We start from the raw sequence: 12,759 nt of genomic DNA on the forward strand, positions 1-12,759 counted from the left end.
ACCTGCAGCTCTACCTAAACACAGCTGTATAAAAGTGATACACCTGCAGCTCTACCTACACGCAGCTGCATAAATACTGATACACCTGCAGCTCTACCTACACGCAGCTGCATAAATACCAATACACCTGCAGCTCTACCTACACACAGCTGCATAAATACCGATACACCTGCAGTTCTACCTATACGCAGCTGCATAAATACCGATACACCTGCAGCTCTACCTACATGCAGCTGCATAAATACTGATACACCTGCAGCACATAGCTGTATATACACTGATACCCCTGCAGCTCTACCTACATGTAGCTGCATAAATACCGATACACCTGCAGCTCTGCCTACATGTAGCTGTATAAATACTGATACACCTGCAGATCTACCTACACGTAGCTGCATAAATACCGATACACCTGCAGCTCTAACTACACATAGCTGTATAAATACTGATACACCTGCAGCTCTACCTACACGCAGCTGCATAAATACTGATACACCTGCAGCTCTACCTACACGTAGCTGCATAAATACTGATACACCTGCAGCTCTACACCTGCAGCTCTACCTACACGTAGCTGTATAAATACCAATACACCTGCAGCTCTACCTACACCTAGCTGCATAAATACTGATACCCCTGCAGATCTACCTACACGTAGCTGCATAAATACCGATACACCTGCAGCTCTACCTACACATAGCTGTATAAATACTGATACACCTGCAGCTCTACCTACATGTAGCTGCATAAATACAGATACACCTGCAGCTCTACCTACACGTAGCTGCATAAATACAGATACACCTGCAGCTCTACATACACTCAGCTGCATAAATAGCAATTCACCTGCAGCTAAACACAGCTGCATAAATATCTATACACCTGCAGCTCTACTTACATGCAGCTGCATAAATACCAAGACACCTACAGCTCTACCTACATGCAGCTGCATAAATACCGATACACCTGCAGCTCTACCTAAATGTAGCTGCATAAGTATCAGTACACCTGCACTCTACCTACAGGCAGCCCTGTAAATACCTATACACCTACAGCTCTATCTACACGCAACTGCATAAATACTGATACACCTGCAGCTCTACTTAAACACAGCTGCATAAAAGCAATACACCTGCAGCTCTACCTAACACAGCTGCATAAAAGAAATACAGCTGCAGCTCTACCTAAACACAGCTGCATAAAAGCAATACACCTGCAGCTCTACCTAAACACAGCTGCATAAAAGTGATACACCTGCAGCTCTACCTACACACACCTGCATAAATACCGATACACCTGCAGCTCTACCTACACGCAGCTGCATAAATACCCATACACCTGCAGCTCTACCTATACGCAGCTGCATAAATACCAAAACACCTGTAGCTCTACCTAAATGCAGCTGCATTTTATTTATTTATTTATTTACATTTGCTGACCGGGAGTGTCCGACTGGATGTAGGTCCATTTTCAGTGGAGGCCCGGGGAGAAAAGCTCCACAGTTAAAATATACAGACAGTAGTTACATTGGATTTACATAGCAATTAACAATTTGATTAACATAGCAATTAAAAATTACAAACATGTTTACAGATGAAGAACATAGTACATCAGTAGACAACTAGAATCTTTATCATCTGCGAAGTACATAACATACATTAACAATTGTTACTATAAGAAGTTCCTGCTGTATAATAAGTAGTAGGCTTATGAGCATCGAAGCTTGTTATAATCAGGGTAGTTAGTAGGGTGGAAAGAAAGGTAGTGGGTGGATTGGGTAGGTGATATTAGAGTGAAAATTGCAAGGGGATAGCCAACATGTTTTTAGGTGCGCTTTTAGTAAAGTTTTGAAGTGGGTGCATGATGGTATTGAGCTGCATAAATAGCGATACACCTGTAACTCTACCTAAACACAGCTGCATAAATATTGATACACCTGTAGCTAAGTACCGATACACCTGCAGCTCTGCCTACATGCAGCTGTATAAATACCGATACACCTGCAGCTCTACCTACACACAGCTGCATAAATACCGAGACACCTGCAGCTCTACCTACATGCAGCTGCATAAATACCGAGACACCTGCAGCTCTGCCTACACACAGTTGCATAAATACTGATACACCTGCAGCTCTACCTACATGCAGCTGCATAAATACCGAGACACCTGCAGCTCTGCCTACACACAGTTGCATAAATACCGATACACCTGCAGCTCTACCTACACGCAGCTGCATAAATACCGAGACACCTGCAGCTCTACCTACATGCAGCTGCATAAATACCGAGACACCTGCAGCTCTGCCTACACACAGTTGCATAAATACTGATACACCTGCAGCTCTGCCTACACGTAGCTGCATAAATACCGATACACCTGCAGCTGTACCTACACATAGCTGCATAAGTACTGATACACCTGCAGCTCTACCTACACGCAGCTGCATAATGCCCATTTACTGTCTACTCAATTGGCCATATAGTGTCTTAACAAATTTACAGCCATATGTTTATCTTTCTGCCATAAAAACAATGCCCCCCTAAAAGTTTTGATATACTCATGGTGTAAGACTCAGCGAGACAAACACTGTGCTTTATCTGCAGTTGTCGTAAAGCAGACAGACATCGCACCGTGTGCTCGTGCTGTAATTGGCTTTCTCTGTAACAAGCTTTGCATGTGTTAAACTGGAGCTTTGCTGTATCCCAGTACAAAAGAGCTAACCCGATCATGCCATGCCCTGTGTATTTCTACAGTAACCTGCAGGTTGCTATTTTATCTTTCACTTGCATTTTCTTTACTACATTACTCATTCCCACGAGCTGTATTTAAAGCAATCAAAACAACAGCCTAAATATCAATAACAGCCAATAAAATAAAGTGGTTTCTTTACAGTAAAACTGAGAGCCTTCAGTGCTGTGTGCTGATAGAAAATGTTCTGAACAAACTATATTTTATGTAAGTTAGAGTGCAAAGGATTATTCTAGATAAAATGACTTTTGCTGGCAAGTCTTGGAGAGACTGTCTCTGATAACCTCCCCATGGGAAGAATAAAGACACCTTGTTGAAGTTTCAAGTAGTTTATTCAGTTAAGTGGATAGATGGGCAGGTGTTCTTGTTCTGATACATTACATTCAACACGTCAGATATTTAAAGGGAAAATCTCACTGTTTCTTTGTTTACATTCTGCAGTGTTTATCTTGAGCAGTGTGTAATTCTGAGCATGCTCAAGACTTGTCTGTGTAAGCTAGGGGGAGGGTTACCTACAGGAAGTTTCAGCCTTTTAATCACAATCCTTCCTTTTTTCCTGATCGACTCACAACACCTTCTTGGTTGAGCGATTCATTATTTTAGATTGTGGTTTGTTATTTTCAAAGAAAGGTATCTTCTAAATGTTTTTTAATGACCTGTCTTCTCCTGACTTATAGTTTCTGTGGAAAGGATTAGTAAACAGAGTTAATGTCTTTTTTGAGCTGTTAATTAGCTTAGCCAGTGGCTTTTGTCTTCGACAAACAATAGCACTTCATGTTTTTTATTACCTGTTGCTACATCTGTAGAAAGCAAGTGTGATTCAACTCCCAAACATTAGTGCATGGATTTCTCTATTACTTGCATTTCATGTTGTTTAGTGCCTACTTTGGAATCCACAGTGAATGCTTTTTGTAGTACAGATATTACATCTTGCTAAATTACTGGATTTGTTCATTGCCAGTTTCTTTTACTCTACGTATTTTAACAATCTGTGCAGTTTATCTCATTCGCAATGAGAATGAAAACATTTTATAATGTCTGACAGTCCCATTCTGCAAAGTATTATATCATTTTTTTTCTGTTACATTCACTTGACTGTTACCTTTTCTTTCTGAGTTCTGCATTTCCAAGTTTCGCTGTAGCGTGCTGTTTCATTAGTTTAGTTACTAGTCCTGTACAAAATGGCGGAACTGCCACTTTATTTGAGCCATGTACCTCTCTTCCATATCACTGCAGTAAAATAATGAAAGCTAAATGTAATATTTTCTTCATTACATGCTGCTGACTGACTTCTGCGGTGGTGGTGCTGCGGTAGCGTTGTCGCCTCACAGTAAGACATTGTCCTGTTTGATTCTCAGCTAGCGCGTCTTCTGTGTGGAGACATGCGTGAATGGGCGTACCTTCGTTGAAGGTTGTGCGTCAGGGCCGGCAACTTCGCACATAAAAGCTACTGCCAATCATTAGCGGACCGGAGTTCCGCTGTGGCGACCCCTAACTGGGAAAAGCCGAAAGACACAACAACAACATGCTGCTGACTGACTCCTCCAATAACTTTTCAACAGTTTCAAACGGTGAGATTCCCATATGTGATGCCTTTATAGCCTGCATTGCATGCCTGCAGTTCATTTCGGATGCTACCCTCTGCAGCTTTATCACCACTCTGTTGTGCATCACTGCCTTTCATGTTGTCTTGATCAAAATTCATGCCTTCTTGACTACCTTACCAATTATATCCTTTAATTTCTGAGTCCCTTATTTTCTTTGCCTTTGGTTCTAAATGTAATGAAATAACAAAGGAGAGAGAGAGCACTACTGCTTGGTTCCCCTGCTCAAGCAGTGATTATCAGAGAGGACCCCCCCCCCCACCCTCTTTAGTTTTCACCGCTGATCCTTCATATATCCTCCTAATCAACTTTATAATTTTATTAGGGAATTCAAATGCTTCCATTGTTTTGCTCCTAAAGTCCCGGCCTCCTCTGTCAAATGCATTCTCTGCATCAGGACCAATAACAGTGGCATTTATTTGCATCATCAGTGTTCTCTTTATGTGGTCAAACGTTTGTCTCCCGCCACAGAACCACACTGATCCGTTTCTATCAATTTTAGTATCACTTTTGCCATTCTTTTAGCCATTATAGACAAACACTTTATAATCATTATTTAGTATTGAAATGGGCCTGTATGAAGCTGGTTATAATGGATCTTTACTCCCTTTGGGTATTACAGCTACCGCTGCTTTCTTCCAGGATGTTGGTACTTCTTCCCCTCTTAAAATACTGCTAAACAAAACCTTCCAGGTCTTTATAATTTTTTTTGCCTTCTAACTCCTATACTTCCACAGGAATACCATCTATTCCTAGGGACTTTCCCGTAGCTTGGTTATACATCACCATTCTTATCTCATCTCCTCCTGTCCTACCTGGTCACCTAGCACTTACCTTTGAATTAACGGCCATGACCTACAGTTTGCCTAAAGCTATTTGTTTTCATTTGGGAAAGTTTTCTTTTTCCTAAGGCTCTCCCAAACCATGTTCCATGCGAATAACAAAAGTATAGTGTAAGCCAACAGTGATGCTTCATGTACTGAGAGGTGGTCATACACAGCACGCTGCCGAAATCATTCATCATTTATGCTTCATGTACCAAGAGGTGGTCATACATGGCACACTGCCGAAATCATTCATCATTTATGCTTCATGTACCGAGAGGTGGTCATACATGGCACGCTGCCGAAATCATTCATCATTTATGCTTCATGTACCGTGAGGTGGTCATACACGGCACGCTGCCAAAATCATTCATCATTTATGCTTCATGTACTGAGAGGTGGCCATACACAGCATGCTGCCGAAATCATTCATCATTTATGCTTCATGTACCGAGAGGTGGTCATACATGGCACACTGCCAAAATCATTCATCATTTATGCTTCATGTACCGAGTGGTCATGCATGGCACGCTGCCGAAATCATTCATCATTTATGCTTCATGTACCGAGAGGTGGTCATACATGGCACACTGCTGAAATCATTCATCATTTATGCTTCATGCACCGAGAGGTGGTCATGCATGGCACACTGCCGAAATCATTCATCATTTATGCTTCATGTACCATGAGGTGGTCATACATGGCACACTGCTGAAATCATTCATCATTTATGCTTCATGTACCGTGAGGTGGTCATACATGGCACGCTGCCAAAATCATTCATCATTTATGCTTCATGTACCGAGAGGTGGTCATACATGGCATGCTGCCGAAATCATTCATCATTTACGCTTCATGTACCTAGAAGTGGTCATACATGGCACACTGCCGAAATCATTCATCATTTATGCTTCATGTACCTAGAGGTGGTCATACACGGCATGCTGCTGAAATCATTCATCATTTATGCTTCATGTACCGAGAGATGGTCATACATGGCATGCTGCCGAAATCAATCATCATTTATGCTTCATGTACCGAGAAGTGCTCATACATGGCACACTGCCAAAATCATTCATCATTTATGCTTCATGTACTAAGAGGTGGTCATACATGCCACGCTGCCAAAATCATTCATCATTTATGCTTCATGTACCGAGAGGTGGTCATACATGGCACACTGCCGAAATCATTCATCATTTATGCTTCATGTACCGAGAGGTGGTCATACATGGCATGCTGCCGAAATCATTCATCATTTATGCTTCATGTACCGAGAGGTGGTCATATATGGCACACTGCCGAAATCATTCATCATTTATGCTTCATGTACCGAGAGGTGGTCATACACAGCACACTGTCAAAATCATTCATCAATTATGCTTCATGTACCGTGAGGTGGTCATATATGGCACACTGCCAAAATCATTCATCATTTATACTTCATGTACCATTAGGTGGTCATACACGGCATGCTGCCGAAATCATTCATCATTTATGCTTCATGTACCGAGAGGTGGTCATACACGGCACGCTGCCGAAATCATTCATCATTTATGCTTCATGTATCTAGAGGTGGTCATACATGGCACACTGCCGAAATCATTCATCATTTATGCTTCATGTACCGAGAGGTGGTCATACACGGCACGCTGCTGAAATCATTCATCATTTATGCTTCATGTACCGAGAGATGGTCATACACGTCATGCTGCCGAAATCATTCATCATTTCCTCAATGACACACTGGGCCTCATTGCAGAGGTACAGTAGATTTGGGGCTTATCCTGAACAGGGCTCCAATGAACTGCCAGGCACATGGACACACGATACAGTAAGAGCAAGTGAAGAAGTTTAATTTCACCACACATTATGCCATTGGATGTGGAAGGAAATGCAGTATCCGAATTCACAGGCAGATTGTACAGATACAGATGAAGTGACACCGTTTAGAACTGAACTGGGGACATAAGTAATGCAAGGCGGTAATGTTGAGTACTTTATGACTGTGCTATTTCAGATATAAATTAGCTTGTAGCTAATATGAAGATTGTGGTCTTCCAGAATAAGCCAATTACACTAGTGTTCTCATTTATAATCCCATGACACAGGTATATCATACTCAATAAGTGATCTAAAGCAGGCTTTAGCACTTCATTGATGCCAAATGAAACAATTCCTCCAGTGACCCATTTAACAGTTTTTCCTTGCTTGCACCAGCACCTCACTGACACCAAATGGAACACTTCCCCCAATGACCCCAGGACAAGCACTGTTGCTAAGATCAAATGAACCACTTCTCCCAAATACACATTCAGTAGTTTGTCCATGCAGGCCCAAGCACTTCACGAATATCAAATGAAATATTTCCCCCAGCGATCCATTTCATAGTTTATGCACTTCTCCAAAGGCACTTCACTGACACCAAATGGAACATTTCCCCCAACAATCCCTTCAGTATTTAATTCATGTGTGTCCATGTACTTCACTGACACTGAAAGGAACATTTCTCCCCAAAATATCTGCACAAAGACTTCAGAGATGACAGAATTAAATATTTCCTCAAATGAACCTTCTATAGTTGGTCCATTAATGCTGAAGTCATTCACTGGCACCAGATAAAACAATTTCCCAACGATCATTTCAGTAGTATGTCCATGTCTGCACAAGCACTTTTACTGACACCAAAAATAAACATTCCCCCATGACCCTTTCAGTACTTTGTCTATATTTGCACAAGTACTTCACTAACACCAAAACAAACTTTTCCCCCAGTGATCCTTTCAGTACATTTTCCATGTATGCCCAAGCACTTCACTGATATCAAATGGAAATTCCTCCCAACAATCCCTTTAGCTACTGTTGCCACTGCTGGATCAGTCTTACCCCCTGCACCCCCCACCCCAAAACACAGTTGTGGATCAGAACATGCATGCTACCCCAAATCCTGTTGTTCAAGCAATGTGTGCCTGAGTCTAGGTAATGGCCTCTAGAACATTTCAGCAGCACAAGGGAGATGCTGTAGGAGTATCCCAGGCAGCTGCCATTCAAACTCACTTGCATTTCCTGGCAGCAGTGTGCACCAAGGTGGATGATTACATCCACTTCCCAGCAGCAGTCATGGATTAAAAAAACTGCTCTGCAACAATTCTGTGCTATAGCCAATTCTCCTGCATCCTTGGTGCAATACACTGCATCCACTTTCCATTAAAGCATCTACTGTACCTGACGCAGAACTTTACATCAAAAGAAAGGGGTGCGCATTAAAACTGAACCGTAAATAATTATAATTAATGTGTAACTTTATACTTTATTAATTGAATATTATACATTTTTGTTAATAATTTCATATATTTTATTAATGTTTTCCCCCTTCTTTGTTCAGGTCAATTGTACATAGTGTATATAAAGGTTTATAATACTTGTTTATTGATGATTGTATTTTTAAACATTATATTATTTGGAAAATAAAAAATTATTTGAAAAAAAAAAGAAAGAAAGGGGTGCCAGGTGGTGCGCTCAGCAGACCCCGCATTACTAATATCATGGTGACACACTCTGGTAGACGCCATGATGCTGCAATATGAGGGGAACGTGGTCTGAGGGCTGCTTTCCAACATAGTGAAATACCTGCGGGACTACCAGTCAGTACGTACAGGACCACAGCTATGATGTAATCAGAATCCACACCTGTCAGCATTAGGCATGAGGACAACATATGCCCTGCTGGTATGATTTGAGGTCAGTAACACTGTTAACTCATCTGGGGAGGCAGGGGTGACCCACCTCCCGTGGCTTTCCTCACCCTCTCATAGCAGCACTCTGTCGGCTGCACTGAGGATCATGCCAGAGTAACATCATTGTCAGACCTCAATGGAACTATTGTGAATGTTCAAAGCATTGATCATGTTTGGAAGGTCTGTTCACACTTCATTCCTCCAGACAGTATTGCCCATCCATCCAATAAGACTGCAATCATGCTGGGGAAGAACCTCGATTGCAATTTCATTTCCTCTGTATGAGAAATTGTCTTCCCTACTTCTGATTGAAATCTGGAAGACACTGTGATATGCAAATGTTATCATTTTTTATGGAGGATCGCATATTACAAGCATATGTCAATTGACTATCTCACCTCTCATGTACAATGCAAAGCTGTGCTAAACAGTCAGTTTCATTTGTATTACTATTATGAATAGATAATCAGAATAAATATGAAAAAATATCTGAATATGTAATATATATGAAGTAACAAAATCATCACATGTACAATCCATTTAAAAGTTGCATAGGTCACATGTGGAATTTGACCCGTGGCAGTGGATATCCTAACAAGTAAGGGAGAAGCACATACCCAATGTGCCGTAGTAATGGTGTCCCATAGTTACATATAATATTCATATATATTACATATAATACATATAATATTCATATATATTACATATAATACATGTAATATTCATATATATTACAGATAATACATATAATATTCATATATATTACATATAATACATATAATATTCATATATATTACATATAATACATATAATATTCTTTGAAACAGTCACCAAGGCGATTGACGAGGGGAAGGTGGTCCACACAGCCTACCTGGGCCTCGCTAAAGCCTTCGATACAATACCCCACTCGGGCATTATAGATAAGCTCACCAGCTTAAATATAAACCCCTATGTCACTAGATGGATTGCAAACTGGCTCAAGGACAGAACCCACATGGTTAGAATTGCTGGAGCCATGTCAGACTCCAAACCAGTTACAAGTGGTGTCCCACAAGGCTCAGTCCTGGGACCTCTCTTGTTCGGTATATATTTCTCGGAGGTACAGGCCAACATGGAAGGACTGTGGCTGACCAAGTTCACAGATGACTGCAAACTGGGCGCCATAATCGACTCTCCAGCCGACACAAGCATCCTCCAAAAGGGCCTCATAGAAACAGACAACTGGTGCCAGAGCCATGGCCTCAAGCTAAATGCCAAAAAGTGTATAGTCATCCTCTTTGGCAAAAACAAAGTGTCCACAAATTACCACATAGGTGGCAATCCATTAAGTACAGAAGAAGTAATTAGGGACCTGGGGACCCAAGTTGATAGCAATCTCTCATTTGACAACCACGTGGCCAAAGTGGTTAGAAAAACATTTTATATAGCCCACCTAATCATGAAGGGATTCACATCTAGATCAGGGGAGGTCATCGTGTCTCTTTACTCATCCCTCATCAGGCCCATAATTGAGTACAATGCCCCTTTTGGGATGTACCTTACCAGACACCTGCAGCAACTGAAAAGACCCCAAAGTACCTCACCAAGAGGATCAAAGGGCTCAAACAGATGCCATATGCTGCCTGGTTAAAGAAACTCCAGCTCTACTCAGTGGCATACCGCCTGCTCAGAGGCGATCTGTGCCTGATGTATAAAGCCATGTCCAACCCGGAATTAATGGACATGCTGCACCTCAGAAAATCCAAATCCCATCGAGCTACGTGCTCGAGAGACTTGAACCTCAACACTGAAATAAATAGGACATGCTGGAGGGACAGATTCATAACCCAGAGGCTCCCTTCACTCTGGAATAAAATCCCAGTCCAGGTTAGGCAGAGTCCCTCATTGACTCTCTTCAAGAGGAATCTTGATGAGTGGATGGGAGATCGTAGGTTTACCCCGGGTATCACTTCTGTGTCACTGTTAGACAGAGGCACAGTATACTAAACTCGAAAAAGGGCATAGCAAAATAAATTTAAAATGGGTGGTGAAAGCCAAACACATTCTGGCTAGGCTTATAAATGCCCTAGGGCAGATAGCCTAGTATGAACCTATGAACCTGCACATCCAAACAGAATGAGCATGTGTACTCCAAGAATGTCACATACAACCAAAGTCAGTGATACATATCATAACCAGTGTTATGCAACAAACATAATGGAAGTTGTATACAAACAGTGCAGAAAAAGTCAGCATATTAAAATGAACTGTTATGCACTAGTGGCAACATATCAACACAACAAACAGTGAACCATCCTGATATTGTTTCTATCGATTGCATGGGCTAACAACTGCTACTATATTACTAAGCATCAGAAAGTGTCTGCAAACTAGTCAGTGAACATACAACTTCCAGAAATCCTCAGAAGTCACTGGTTTCCATAAACATACCACATGTATTGCAAGTCAGTCAGAAATAACACTCCAGATGTATTTTCATTCCATCCGTATCTATAGGTCACCGAGACCAGTTCCTTTTTATTCATATGTTGTTACTGCATATGGAGACAGTCTCCTTGTCGGTGGTGGTCTTTTACCCATTTCTGCATGTATATTGTTGAACTCTTTCCCCTTCCTTTATGTCACAGACAGATTATGATGCAGGCAATTAACCAAAAAATAAAGGACTGACAACATGTATAAGTTCATTTGTACAGATTAATGATAACACAGGTATATGATAATAGCAATCTATTCCACCGCATCCCAGCAGGTTACAGGTTACCTTTGCAGCTAGCTGTGCATCAGCTATACCGTAAAGTGAGTTACAAGTTTGATAAAACAAATGAACACAGTAATTAGGAATGTCCGTAGAGATCCATGCGATGTAACAGAAGTAAACAGGCTATATTACTGTGCAGCTAAATTAATAACGGATAGTCTTTCCACAAAAACACAGGGCAGTAAGGAAAAGGAAGGGGAGAAATCAAATGCCATCATGGAAGTATTAGAGAGAGAAAACTGTAAATCAGTTAAGACAAGAGGTGTCACTGTTAGAAGAGAAACAGATCAACAAAAATACTCAAAGATAGAGGTGATAAAAGCAATGCACAGTATCAGATCAGATCAGGATTTATCATGCATTGTCACAAATAAAGTAAAATATCAGCACAGGCAGAAAAACTAAGAAGGTACGCAGATAAATATAAAGGAAAATTACAAAATAAGCTATTTATTGATGACCCCAAAAAAATCTATAGAGAATTGGGAAACAAGTAAAAGGAATTGAAACACCACAAAAAAAAGAAGAAGAAATAGATGAATTTTTGGAGAAATATCTATGAAGATCCTGTGGAACATAACAAAGATGCTAAATGGATAGAAGTAAAAGAAAGAATAAGAAGTTTAAAGGTACAGGATATGAAATGGGATGAAGTAACAGCCAGAGAGGTTGAATCAAAGTTAAGAAAAGCCTCTAATTGGAAAACTCCAGGCCCAGATGCAGGACCTAACTTTTGGTTGAAAGTATTAACATCTTTGCACGAAGATTTAACCATGAGTAAGAACTATTTCCATGAGCACCCTGAACAGACACTAGCCTGGTTAAAAACAGGAAAAAACAATGCTCCTACTTAAAGAGTGAAACTTCCACCTATCCTAAAAACTATAGACCAATAACTTGCCTTCTGATGATGTACAAACTACACACTTCAACTGATGCCAACAAGAATTTATAGTCATTTAGAAGAAAACTCAGTCATGGCAATAGAACAAAAGGGTAATAAAACAAAGTCATATGGAGCAATGGATCGTTTGCCGTTACATAAAGTCATAATGGAGAACTGTAAAAAGGGGAAGAATCTCT

At 40.8% G+C, this 12,759-nt stretch overlaps 1 protein-coding gene across 1 annotated transcript in view; it reads left to right on the forward strand.

The window, feature by feature from the left end:
* The window catches only part of SHD (Src homology 2 domain containing transforming protein D), an 883,869-nt gene that overhangs the window by 806,644 nt on the left and 64,466 nt on the right, over positions 1-12,759 (forward strand). The window lies entirely within an intron of this gene.

The sequence above is a fragment of the Protopterus annectens genome, chromosome 13.part0 (genome assembly GCF_019279795.1).
Source record: "Protopterus annectens isolate FY-2018-M chromosome 13.part0, PAN1.0, whole genome shotgun sequence".
Lineage (NCBI taxonomy): Eukaryota > Metazoa > Chordata > Ceratodontiformes > Protopteridae > Protopterus > Protopterus annectens.